Source organism: Bos grunniens, chromosome 14, assembly GCF_055505025.1.
Source record: "Bos grunniens cultivar Pamir isolate PY7600 chromosome 14, Bosgru_T2T1.0, whole genome shotgun sequence".
Taxonomy (NCBI): domain Eukaryota; kingdom Metazoa; phylum Chordata; class Mammalia; order Artiodactyla; family Bovidae; genus Bos; species Bos grunniens.
Window position 1 is genome coordinate 56,447,291 of NC_141178.1, and position 13,820 is coordinate 56,461,110.

Below are 13,820 nucleotides of genomic sequence, written 5' to 3' on the forward strand. Positions count from 1 at the left end.
TAACACATGACCCTTCACATGGGTTTTTCTTTTTCTTTTTTTTTAAGAATAATAACAACATAGAAGAAAAAGTTTTATTGGAAACTTTATGTTGTGTTTGACTTATATTACACTTTAATAAAGTATACTAGAAATTTTCTAATTCTGGTTATATAGGAATACCCATTTGGGGATGATGCTATTGAGTTTTAAGAAACTTTTCAATTTCTAAAACTTCAATGAATCTGCATGAATGACTGACCTTGTAAGGCTTTTACACATCTACCATCCAATGCAACACTGTAGTTTTAGTGAGTCAATAAAATTAAGGAATTTCTTAGCGCTGCTCCAAAGACCTATATACGCTTGTGTCATTCCCTTTTGGTCTGGATTCATTTCCAGAATGACTCTACCGCAAAATTCCTTTGATAAACTTTGATTGCTTTCAATTTACATTGGAATTCAGTCAACTTCAATAGGAATTTTCTTCTGAAATTATATTAGAATCTGGCCCAAAGGGATTTAAAAAAAATGCATAATAAAGTCTATACATTGCATGAAAAACATGTTATCTTTTATAACATAAAGATGCTTCTTTGTGGCATAAAGAAAATCTGCAGTGTTATTATAGCAAAAGACTGGGATGAAAATTAACTCCTGGAAATTTCAATCATATTAAATAAATTTCCTAATAGAAGCTGTTTTCAGCAAATCTTGTTTGAATAAAATAATCTTAAGAAAATCTTTATAATTAACATGTTTCCCCTTACTCTTCTACTCATACTTAGAAATGATCTGTATATGATATAGTTCCAAAAATTCAAGAGATATGTTTGAGGCCCTATTAGACAATTCACTTGCGTGTCTAGTGAAGTCTCTTATAAGGATTTTGCCTCTTAAGCTCAATAGTTACGATGGTCAACCTCAAATTTTCATACATAACCAGAAACGTGAAGCAGTTTGGAAAATACAGGGACTAGGTAAGAAAAACCTATACTTCCACAGATCTTGGTTTTCTATATCCACAGAAAAGAAATGTGAATGCAGTTTTTCTTGTGGGTCAATTGGCTTTTCTAGGAGGAGGAATTAATGCTTCCAAAGCACCAAGGAGGTGATTTTCTCATTTACATAAGTGTGAGAAATGTTCTAGGTGGTACCCTCTTGTGCCAGATAAGTACAGGAGAGCAGTTAACTCCAAGGAGCCGGGTATCTCCCAGAGCCTGGGGCCACGCTTACTGTTAGTCCTTGCATGAAACTGTTTATTGGAAAACATTTCATGGACGTTGTGCTGCTGCTGCTGCTAAGTCACTTCAGTCATGTCCGACTCTGTGCGACCCCATAGACGGCAGCCCACCAGGCTCCACCGTGCCTGGGATTCTCCAGGCAAGAACACTGGAGTGGGTTGCCATTTCCTTCTCCAATGCATGAAAGTGAAAAGTGAAAGTGAAGTTGCTCAGTCGAGTCCGACTCTTCGCGACCTCATAGACTGCAGCCCACCAGGCTCCTCCATCCATGGGATTCTCCAGGCAAGAGTGCTGGAGTGGGGTGCCATTGTCTTCTTTGATGGATGTTGTACACCTATTATTTCTCAATGCAGTTCCCACCTTTGGGCTCCAGCCTTGCATCTCTCTGTTCTCAAAATCCCTTCCCACCCACTCCCCCCAGAAGACTAAACGGTCCATTCTTGCTAACGTCTACGTCCTTGGCAAGAGAACATGTATTTTCAAAACCATCCTTGGAGACCTTTTCTTATTTCTGAATTACCAACAATTGGTCTGTATTGTTTTTGCCATCTCATGCCTTTGTATTAGATATATTTTAGTCATCATAATCACTAGGTTGGGAGTTAGCTTAAAGGAGACAAATAACATTTAAGCCCAAAGAAGCTTTATATTTTCCTTTCTAAATCATATTTTAAAAACTGGCCACATAGGTTGATGTAATTGTTTTCTGGGGTTTCTTAATTCTGTCCTCTGATTTAACAAAGGGCAACTTTCTTTCCTATTTTTAACCAGAGAGAAAAATGTGTCAAGTATTCATATGGTCAAACCTATGCATCTGATGAAGAATTATTTTAATTTTGAATTCCTCTAGGATATTTCCAGCTTTCCTCAACAGTGTAAGTCTCCACAACCACCTTGGGAGGCAGAAGATGAGTAGCCGGAAGCTTGGTACAGCTTCTCCAGCTGATATGTGGGAAGAGAACCACAATAGTCAGTGGAGGCCAAGGGCACCTCCCGGGAGGATGTGGTGTCTAATAAGAGAATGTATCTGGGGTGGGTGCAGACATGAGAGAAGCCAAGTAAAGGAGCAGAGAATTGCAATGAAGCCAAACTCCCTGTGGAATGTGCAGATACACGTTGCTAACAGCTTAGATAATAGTTCAGTTATAAAACAGAGACCTAATTCTTTTTCAAGGCATATCCATAGTAATCTGATCCATATATTTGAGTTGTTCTGCAGAAACTAGGATTCTAACTCACCCCCTTGGAAGGTGGTGACTACACCCTCACCACAAGCTCATAGATTCCAGACTTGCTGGAACTGAAAGGCAAAGGATTAAGATTCATGAAACATTGCCCTGTTTTCTTACTACCACCCAATGAAAAGAAAGTCCACGAGCTGCAACCTTCAATCCCCAGACCCTTTAGAAACCCTTCCTTGAAAACAATCAGGTAGTTCAGGTCTTTTGGGCATGAGTTGCCCATTCTCCTTGCTTGGAGCCCTGTAATTAATGGACTATTTTCCTACACCATGGGGGCTTTCCTGGTGGCTCAGAGGTAAAGAATCCACCTGCCTATGTAGGAGACATGGGTTCAGTCCCTGGGTCAGGAAGATCCCACATGCCATGGAGCAACTAAGCCCTTGCACCACAACTATTGAGCCCGTGCTCTGGAGCCCAGGAACTGCGACCACTGAGCCTGCGTGCCCTGGTGCCCATGCTCTACTACAAGAGAAGCCACCACAGTGAGAAGCTGCTGCTAAGTCGCGTCAGTCGTGTCCGACTCTGTGCGACCTCATAGACATCAGCCCAACAGGCTCCTCTGTCCCTGGGATTCTCCAGGCAAGAACATGGAGTGGGTTGCCATTTCCTTCTCCAATGCATGAAAGTGCAAAGCGAAAGTGAAGTCGCTCAGTCATGTCCAATTCTTAGCGACCCCATGGACTATAGCCTTCCAGGCTCCTCTGTCCATGGGATTCTCCAGGCAAGAGTACTGGAGTGGGGTGCCATTGCCTTCTCCAAATGAGAAGCAGGTGTACTGTAACTAAAGAAGTTTCCCTGCAGCAGTGAAGACCCAGCACAGGCCAAAATAAATAAATAAAATTATAAAAAAAATAAGACATCTTTGAGGGCCAGATGGATGAGTAAAATATGCTCCTCAATTTTCCCATCCACACTGATAAATCCTACTTTGTCATAATGTCAGAACATTGAAGACAAATGAATGCAGTGCGTGGACCCTTCACTTCATCCTGGTGTATACAGAGACCTCTCAAACCTGCACAGATAGAGATTTCAGTTGTCCTCCTGCTACCAACCAAATGGATGACAGTAGCTGAACTTTCCAAAGTTTCTGCCTGAAAATATTCTAGCAAGAGAATCTGAAGCAAATAAAACAGATGGTCATTTGATTCATGTGAGTCATAAGCTGCAGTTTCCCTGGTGGGTCAAACGGTAAAGAATCTGCTTACAATATGGGAGACCCGGGTTCAATCTCTGGGTCAGGAAGATCCCCTGGAGAAGGGAATGGCTACCCACTCCAGTAGTCTTGCCTGGGAAATTCCACGGACAGAGGAGCCTGGTGGGCTACAGTCCATGGGGTTGCAAAGAGTCAGACATGACTAACACTTTCGCTGTCACGTAAGCTGTGGAATTCGATCTGGTTCTAGTGCATTAAAATTGTGATAGTTTTGTCTTAACTGGATTTTAGATGAATCGCTAAAAAAACGTCAGCAATTGCTGAATTAGTGAATTGCAAAGGTAAGAAGTGGGCAAGACTTTTGTCAGCAGCACACTGACTTCTGAATTAAGTGACAAGGAGGCTTGAGGACTTCTGAGACTGAAATTCCTGATTCCTTACACATTGGACAAGTCCCTCCGTGACAGGATGTCAGCTTGTGGGAGGTGATCCTCACACAAGTATGAGGTAACAGTAGTCCTTTTAGTTCTGCCCCCTCCACATTCCTAATTAATCATACCATATTGGACCACTGCTTTATTTTTCTCCTTTTTATATTTATATTAAAAACCCCCAATGTATAGTATCACCATTGACAAGGTTTCTTAATATACACATTCCATTTATTTTCATGACCGCTTAGGACCAGTGAAATTTATGTAGCAACATATTATTATCTGCCTTTCAACTTCTATCTATCAGAAATATTTAACAAATGTCCCCATTGTTTATTATAAAACTATCCCTGAAGCACAGTGCTTTCATACTTGCATCTAACTGGTGCATTGTCTGTTTTTTGGAGATGCAGAGATTTCTGGAGAGCAGTCCTCTGACATGGCTCCCTAAATGATGGAGAGAGAGGATTATTACTCACTGGGATGCCGCCTGGGATGATGGTCTGGCTCACTCAAAAGCAGAAAATAGAATAAAATGAGGTTTATGTGTTGTTGGGGTCAGAAAAGCCCATTACGATGATTTCGTTTGATGCTTGTCATCTAGTCTGTTGCTGTCATTTAGTGACTAAGTCATGTCCGACTCTTTTGTGACCCCACGGACTGTAGCACGGTAGGCCCCTCTGTCTAAGGGATTTTTCAGACAAGAATTGGAGTGGTTTGCTATTTCCTCCTCCGTGGTACCTTTCCCACCCCGGGATCAAACATGAGTCTCCTGCACTGGAGGCAGATTCTTTAACATTGAGCCACTAAGGAAGCCCCCACCTAGTCCTTAGCTGTCTCTAGTACAATGCCGGTCCTGATGCAGATTGTTTTGTTTTGTTTTGTTTTGGAGAGTGGGTATCTGGATCCACAAATGCATGGGCATTTGGGCAGTAGGAAGGGTACATGGAGGGTGGTGTGGATGGCACGGGAAAGTGGGCAAAATCAAGGGCAACAATGAAGCCCCTCTCCCTTATTTGCATCTCTTCTTCCTCTTTTGCTGCAAATTAAATATGGTTGCTAACGTCTAATATTTTCCCTTAACAGTGAGGGGGACAGGGTACAAATCTGCTATTCATTTATTCAACAAACACTTTTACTGATGTCTTACTGTGTGTCAGTTACTGTGCTGGTGCAAAGAAAACTCAAAACTTGCCCAGAACACACCCAATTAGAATTCAAAAAGCCACAGGAGTGGCACAAGAGTTCAGAAGAGAAAAAAAGACTATCCCGAGGTGGACAGCATGTTTATGGAGAAGGTGTCATAGGACTTAAAAGGTGGTGCGGCAGGTGAGAGGAAGGGGTCCAGGCGTGCAAAACAGTAGGAGAAAAGGTGTGAAGAAAGCGAAGCCAGTGACCCGATACAGAGTTGGTGCATGAAGCATTATAGATGAATTAAAATACCTACAAGAGAGTGGAGAGATGTTATGATAACAGGCAGGATGAAAGAGTCAGCCTGAGGACTTTGAGAGCGAGATGATGATGTTACACCTTTATTTATGGGAGACCAGCTCAGTTAATAATCTGCTTGCAATGTGGGAGACCTGGGTTCGAAGAAGATCCCCTGGAGAAGGGAAAAGCTACCCATTCCAGTATCCTGGCCTGGAGAATTCCATGGACTGTTCAGTCCATGGGGTTTCAAAGAGTTGGACATGATTGAGCAACTTTCTTTCACGCGATCCATTATGCATGTTAATTATGGAGTCCTTGAGTAGCAGGCACTGGAATAGACCCCAGAAAGACTGGAGATAAATGATGCACCCACATCCTTCAACTAGAGGCAGCAGCAAGACTCAGAGAGGTTCGACCATGAGGTTGATGTCTCCTGGAGGTTACCCCATGTGTAATTCATCATGGACTGGAATGGTGTAAAACTGGGGGTTGACAAGCATGTCACCCAGAGGTATGAGCATAGAGTGAGAGGTCAGGGCCAAGAAGCAAAACAGAGAAACAGACAAGACAGGACAGTGCCTGCTCTACCTGCTGGCTTGAGAGCCAGTGCCTGAAGCTGCTTCCTGTATCACATCTTCGCCTCTTCATCTAACAAATAGGTGTGAGTGAGCTGCTGTCCTCAGCTTACTGTTGGGGGAGAGTCATTTGCAAGTTTTTTACATGACTCCTCAGGCTCTAAGAGATATGAAATAGCTCTCTGTCTTGTGAAATGTCTTGCTTGTAAATTGTCCCTAAAAGAACTGCACTGTGTTCCTGTCTGATTCTCCCAGGTAGTGTTGAAGCGCCTCAAAGGTAAGGACTGTGTTTCCAGACTCTCTGACAGATTCCCACTGTGTGTCTTCCCCCCACATCCTTGTTGGCTGACAGATTTCCCAGTAACACAAAAGATTCTGAACTTGCACCAGACACAAGCCAGCCTCAGTAACAACTAACTTCAGATTTACCTATCTTTTTGGAAATGCAAAATAGACCTCTGTGTGTGTCTTCCTCCAGCTTTTCTTAACTCTCATTGCTAAATTCATGATTTCGTGGTAAAAAAAAAAAAAAAAAGCCCCTGGAAAACAGCCAGTAAATTCTTGGTGTTTAATATTATCCTAAAGGCAAGCATCTTTCTCTTTCCAACTTGCTGACAACACAATTGTTAGGGGTCATGCACTCAAAATGGGTGTGTCTTCTTGGTAAAAAATAATACACATGTGGTTGTCCTAGCAGTTCCTGATCCTGTTTCTATTTTCTACACTTTCTCTAAGAGGATGTCTGGGGCAGCTCTGACACACCCAGACCCTTCAACTCTGTCTTAACATCCTGGACTGCTGCCAGTCTCCTTTCTCCAGACGAAGCAGCATAAGACCAATCTACGAGGACTTTGGAGCTGGGTGTCTACAAGGCCAGGTGAGTTGGTGTGCACTGGGTGGGCCTCTGCCCGCACATTGAGAGTTGAGGGTACCAGCTGGTGGATTGGGTGGATCCCCAGGCTGAGCAGGGTTCCAGCTTAGGAGATGCAGGGCAGCCCCAAGAGAACTGGTAAACCCTCCTGGGCCACTGGCCTGGCCCATTCCTCACTTTGGCAGTTTCATCATCTTCTAACTTCTTTTTTGTTTGTTTTCAAACAGCTCTCCTTTTGAATATTTTTACTCCTTTAAAAGCTGATTTATTCTATCTGCTTTATGCCACATGAGTGCTTTTTCATTTAGTGTAAGCTGGTGCACTTTCTCATTTTGATGGGGCTTTGTCTTCAGAATTAATTTCAGTCATTTCTTCTTCTCTTCATATCTTTAGCAACTTACAAACATTTTTTGAAAGATCAGTTTATATGATTTATTGGATCTTTAAAAAACCATTGCTATCTCTTCCTATTCCATAATTATTTTACTTAAAAGGCTATTTTTCTTATTCAGATGTGAACATAAAAAACAATATGTATCTCTGTTTACATAGTACATATGGGATATTAAAAAAAAAAAGAATCAGGTGGTTGTGTCCACATATATTTCAGTGGGTTTTCTTCAGCCTTTGCAACTACAAAAGCAATACTATTATTTTTGTTTTACCTTAAACCTACCAGAGAAAAGAAGAGTGTTACATAGTGTTTCAATTAGCTTAGTCTTTCTTTCTCCAGTGGTAACAAGTGTGTTGCCGGGAAGCCTTCTCTAGTAGTGCTGGAGTGATGAAGCGTGCCTGGTACATGGCATTGCTTGCAATGACATCTTTTTCTGCACAAGTGTCCTGGAATCACTGTGGATGGAGAGCCTGTCTTAAAAGGACGGCCTACTGTGATTCATAATTCTGGTCCTGCAACAGTAGGCAGAGCCGCCTGAGACAAAAAGCCTTTTCCAGCTTTGCAGGAATCATCACTCAAGCATTTAAAACATGGAGTCTCTTCTACCAGCGCAAAGCACTCCTGTTCATGTTAATGAAAGTCACACATTTTCCCTCAAAGCCAGAAAGGATGCTTCCATCTTTCCCCAGAAATCCTAGATGATAAAGAAAGAGTATCTGTAACTTCTTTCTTTTTATCGTGGAGCCGAAGGGAATAATGAAGCTTAGAGAGAAGCTGGCAACACTTAAAATCAAGCTCTCTGTTTGTTGACAACAGAAAAATAACTTAGTGCCAGAGCCTAAATGCAAATGTCTCCCTCCATGCTTGATAATTTTCAGGTTTCTCTTTCCTTTTTCACTTTGAAAGGAAAAGAAAAATCGTTTTGATTTTTAAAGGATAAAACAGATTTTTAAAAACATTTAACAGACACTAGCAGCTCATTCTCCCATTAATTCAAATCAAGCATTCTTATTGATAGAATCTGAGAAAAAGAGGAGATAAAACACAATACATGAAAGACACAGGTGGAAATAGCAGCAGCATAATAGTCCTGTTCTCTGGCTCTTAAGGCAGCAGATTCTACCATTCTTCTTAAGCTAAACTACCCCTGATGTTGGAGGGTTGAGTGCAATGAAAATGCTTCATTTTCAAAGAATTAGCAAGATCATTAGCAAATCCTTATAACCAAGAGTAGTACAAAGAATTGACAATAGAGCAGTGTCATGTAGCATTGGTCTTCTAAGGACTCATTTTATGTTTCAATTTTCTTTGTCAATCCACATGGTGAATTCTATTCACTTTGAGAATGTAGGGGTAGTTCAGTAGGGCTTCCCAGGCGGCTCTAGTGATAAAGAACCCACCTGCCAATGCAGGAGACATAAGAGACGTGGGTATGTTGTTCAAAATATAAGAGGCTGTATGTGCAGGAAAGGACATGGGTTTGGATCTTAGAACACAGACTCAAGTTTATTTAGTCAGTAAATACTTACGTACTACTCATTCCAGTGCTCAGCCTCGAATGGTTATGGAATCTTGAATATTCAACTTAGTTTTTCTGAGTATATTTCTGTGGAATATACTCTCCCACCTAGCAAAGTTGCCAAGATCTTCTTGTTATTTAGTCATTAAGTCGTGTCCAGCTCTTTGTGACTCCATGGACTATAGCCTGCCAGCCTGTCCATGGGATTTCCCAGGCAAGAATACTGGCGTGGGTTGCCATTCCCTTCTCCAGAGGATGTTCCCAACCCAGGGATCAAACCTGAGTCTCCTGTGTTGCAGATGGGTTCTTTACCGCTGAGCCACCAGGGAAGTCCAAGGTCTTACCTCCTCCATAAAGTGACTCAGAGAGGGCAGTCTAAACACTCAACCCCCGTGGCCACTGTGATTAATTTGGGATGGGCCCATGGCCTGAGGGTTTCCCAAATGGCTTAGTGGTAAAGAACTTGCCTGCCAATGCAAAAGACACGAGAGATGCTGGCTCGATCCCTGATTTTGGGAAGATTCCCCTAGAGGAGGGCATGGTAACCACTCCAGTATGCTTACCTGTGAAATCCCATGGATAGAAGAGCCTGGTAGCCTACAGCAATGGGGTCACAAAGAGTCAGACGTGACTGAAGTGACTGAGCACGCATGGCCTGAACTGAGCCAGTCTGAGAATTTTGCTGGAGTTTCCTGGACAGAGGAGTGAGACAGCTGCTCACGATCGCCAGTTATGAGGATGGTAACTTAGTTTTCACGTGCCTGTGTACTCAGCCGCTCTAGTTGTATCTGACTCTTTGTGACCTCACGGACTGTAGTCTGCCAGGCTCCTCAGCCCATGGGATTTCCCAGGCAAGAATACCGGAGTGGGTTTCCATTTCCTTCTCCAGAGGATCTTCCCAACCTGCATTGCAGGAGGGTTCTTTACCAACTGAGCCACCAGGGAAACCACGTAGAGAGTAAATTTTAAGCCACAGAGGAGGAGGTCTGTGGAGCTGTAAAGAGTCCACACAAGAGAGCTCTGGTAATGTGCTTTGAGTTGCTGTATCTAAGCTTACTGGATCCAGTTCTGGATATTTTAGTTCCATGGAATTAAAGGACTTCAGAATGAGCCTCTCCAAAATGTGCCACTCTGGTACGTGGATTATTCTAAGCTGAAGATGACCAAGGTCCAAAAGGCTCAGAAAGAGCTTTTTACATCCCCCTTAACTGACTAAAGGATTTAAATAGAGGGCCTGGTCTAGGAACTGTCTGCTCCCGGTGAAGCAGCTAGAATGCTCATACATTAACGGTGGGAATGAAAAATGGTACTGCCACTGTGGGAAGTCTGGTAGTTTCTCCACGACAAAGGATAGCACATATCTATATGAATATTTGTACACACATATTCGTATCATGTTTGTGACAGCCCCAGACAGGAAATGGTCCAAATGTGCATCAACAAGTAAATGTAAAAATGAACTGTGGTATATCCACATAAAGCTTCCCTGGTGGCTCAGTGGTAAAGAACCCTCCTGCCAATGCGGGAGACAGGGGTTTGGTCCCCAGGTCAGAAGATCCCCTGCAGATGAAAGTGGCAAGCCCCTCCAGTGCTCTTGCCTGGAGAATTCCATGGACAGAGGAGCCTGCTGGGCTGTGGTCCATGGGGTTGCAAAGAGCTGAACATGACCGAGTGACTAGACAACAAAAACAATGTCCCCATAAAGGAATACTATTTAGGAATAAATGGACTGCACTCATGATATACACAAAATGAGAAATTTCAAAGTAATTATGTGAAATGAAACAAGCTGAGTAAAAAGGACAGATAAACAAACAAGAAAAGAAAACCGTCAGCAGAGAGAACCGCAAAGGATGCGGGCCAGGTGTGGTGAGCAGGAGGGAGTCGGCAGTGCCTGTGTCCCCTTGAGTGTGTATGGCATGTGTGTCCCATTGTCTCTCCCTGGCACGGCAAACATTTGTTTACCAAACGTGGTCTCTTCCTATCTCCCTGTGAACCACCTTCCTCCCTTTTGAAGTCCCAGCTTCCCGTCCCCACCGCCCCCCACTCCCCCCACCCCAGCCTCCTTAGCTCAGGATGGAAGATAAGCTTCAATTGCCTGACTGCCTTTGACCCTTTCATGTCTTTGTGAGCCTATCATACATTGGAAATTACATCTGCTTTTCTCCTGTTAATCTATCTCATGTCAGTTTAATTCGATCAGCCAAAAGAACTTATAAGTATAGAGGAAAATTTTTCAAGTTTTTTCTACCCCCCCCCCCCCCACTTTTTATTGTTTCATTTTGTTTAGACTAGTTTGAGTCTTGACGAGGACATTTTGGTTCTTTGCTGGTAAAGCTAGAATAATAGTAGTATTTTCCTTAAAGATTTCTTGTGATCTTCTCTCCATCTTCTCTTTATTACCAAGCCCTACTGAAATCATCGCTAAATTCTCATGCTTTGAGTATCTTTTTACTTTTATTTTCCTTTTGAACAATAAATCTGTAAGTTTGAAGTTTAGAGAAAGTTAAAAGAATGGTAATAAAATTAAAAACATGTATTTTCTCACCATAAAGAATTAACAATAAAGAAAACTTGTCGTATTAGCTCAGCCTGTTTGTCAAAAATGTGAAACATGGTATGAAGTAGAAATCTTCCCTTTAGCCACCAAAGATGTCATCAATGTCCACCTTTGTGTCTGTTTGAGAAATTTTGTAACATACAGCATTTAAACATTTTGGTACTGTAGGAAAGATTATGATACAGCATTAAAACCTTAGAATTCTTTTGGGGGTAGAGTCCTGTTGATGCTAACATTCTCTTCACATTTTCAGCACTGACAGCAGTGTCTTTGTTGGCCAAGTGTTCAAAATTTCTTTCTCCATCCTTCCCCTCAATTACCCCACCCTTCCACATGTCCCCTGCCCCTCCTCACAGACACAGTTATAAGCCAGCCTCCCATCCTTTTAATGTTTTTCCTGGTGCAGTTGCTCAGAGAATGTATATACATATTGCTTTCCTGTGACACTTGCCTCAGAAATAGCAAAAATAAATCTGATGGAAAAAAGTCATAAAGAAAGATCTATTCTTTATAATGCCAGCTATCAGGCTGATATGAATGACTCACACTCAGGAAGTGACAAGTAATGTATAGTCATTTTTGAAACAGAAATGACTAATCTTTAACCCTTGACCAACCAGCTCATTGCAGAAAGATTTTCTTGGTATTCCCTAAGTGAGGGGCAGTAGACAGCCTACCCAATGCAGGGCATATCCATTCCCTTATATGTCAGATCTTATCACTGAATATTTTATAATGAGAGACAGGAATTTAAGCAAATATTTGAAGGAACAAAAGGAGATAACAGTCAAGTGACGGGGTGAGGAGGAGGAGGAAGAAAACCTTAGATGCCAACAGTTTTTGTCCTGGGATTTGATTGGGTTAAAAACTCTCAGACACAAATAGACAAAATATTGTATTTTTACATTTGTGTGTATGCATTTCAGTCATTTCTGTCGTGCCCAGCTCTTTGCGACCCCATGGACTACAGCCCACCAGGCTCTTCTGTAGATGGGATTCTCCAGGCAAGAATGCTTTCTTAGTAATTAATTGTGCTAATGCAGCCTATGATTAAACTTGTAAGCTGTTTAAAGTGTTAATTGCTTAGTCGTATTCGACTCTTAGCAACCCCATGAACTGTACCCCACCAGCCTCCTCGTCTATGAGATTTTCCAGGCAAGAGTACTGGAGTGCGTAGCCATTCCCTTCTCCAGGGAAACTTCCCAACCCAGGGATTGAACCCAGGTCTCTTGCATTGCAGGCAGATTCTTTACCATCTGAGCCACCAGGGAAGTTCTTTAGATAGGTTTAAATGTAGGCTGCATTAGCACTATTAAATCCTAAGAAAGCATAAAAGAGTACCTACTGCAGGACTTCCACTTCTTCCCAGGAAGAATTAAATGCTTTAGAAGCTGCTCTTCTTTCATAAAACCTAGAAAACTGGACTGTGAGCCCAAGAGAAGGAAAACAATGGACTGAGCCCTTGCTTGAAGCAGTTTCCAGGCTGTGGTAGAGGGTGGGAGGACATACATGGAGCTGGTGGCTTACTGACTTAGGGAGACAGAGATGGCAGTTTGGGGAGGCTGATGCAGTCACACTTCATGGGCAGAGGGCCAGGAAAATTAGAGAGTGCTGGAGATCTGCAGAGGGTTCCTTCTGAGTCTTTGGCTAAATACTCATTTGCACATGTAGGAGGTGAATTTACAGAAGCCAAGAAAAGAGCCACCAGGAAGCAGTAGACCAAAGGATTCTAGGAGCTCACACAGGACTGGGGAGAGTTCATGGTCTTCGCAACCTGCATGAAGAAATTTGGTATGACATGCTGCTGCTGCTGCTACCAAGTCGCTTCAGTCGTGTCCAACTCTGGGCGACCCCATAAATGGCAGCCCACAAACTCTCCCGTCCCTGGGATCCTCCAGGCAAGAGTACTGGAGTGGGTTGCCATTTCCTTCACCAGTGCATGAAAGTGAAAAGTGAAAGTGAAGTCACTCAGTCGTGTCTGACTCTTTGTGATCCCATGGATGGCAGCCTACCAGGCTCTTCCGTCCATGGAAGTTTCCAGGCAAGAGTACTGGAGTGGGTTGCATTGCCTTTTCCTGGTATGACATGGGGTATTGGCAAAATTCTCCCAGGGGTTACACCATCATCTCAGGGCTAAATTACTCCTAGAGTCATCTTCTCTGGGCTCACTGATAAAGATTAGCAACAAGCCTTGAAGGGCTCAAAATGGTGTACAAGTGAAAGTGCCAGAGAAGCAAATACTCATTAAAAGAAAACAAACAAACAAAAATCTGAATGACATAACCCTCACAGTGATAAGTAAATGATAAAGAAGTTACTTTGTTTGCAGATAAGCAGGAAACTACACCCAATACCCAGAGGAAAATCAGCACCAAAAATGACAGAGAGAAAGAAATTAGGAGACAAGGATCTTAAG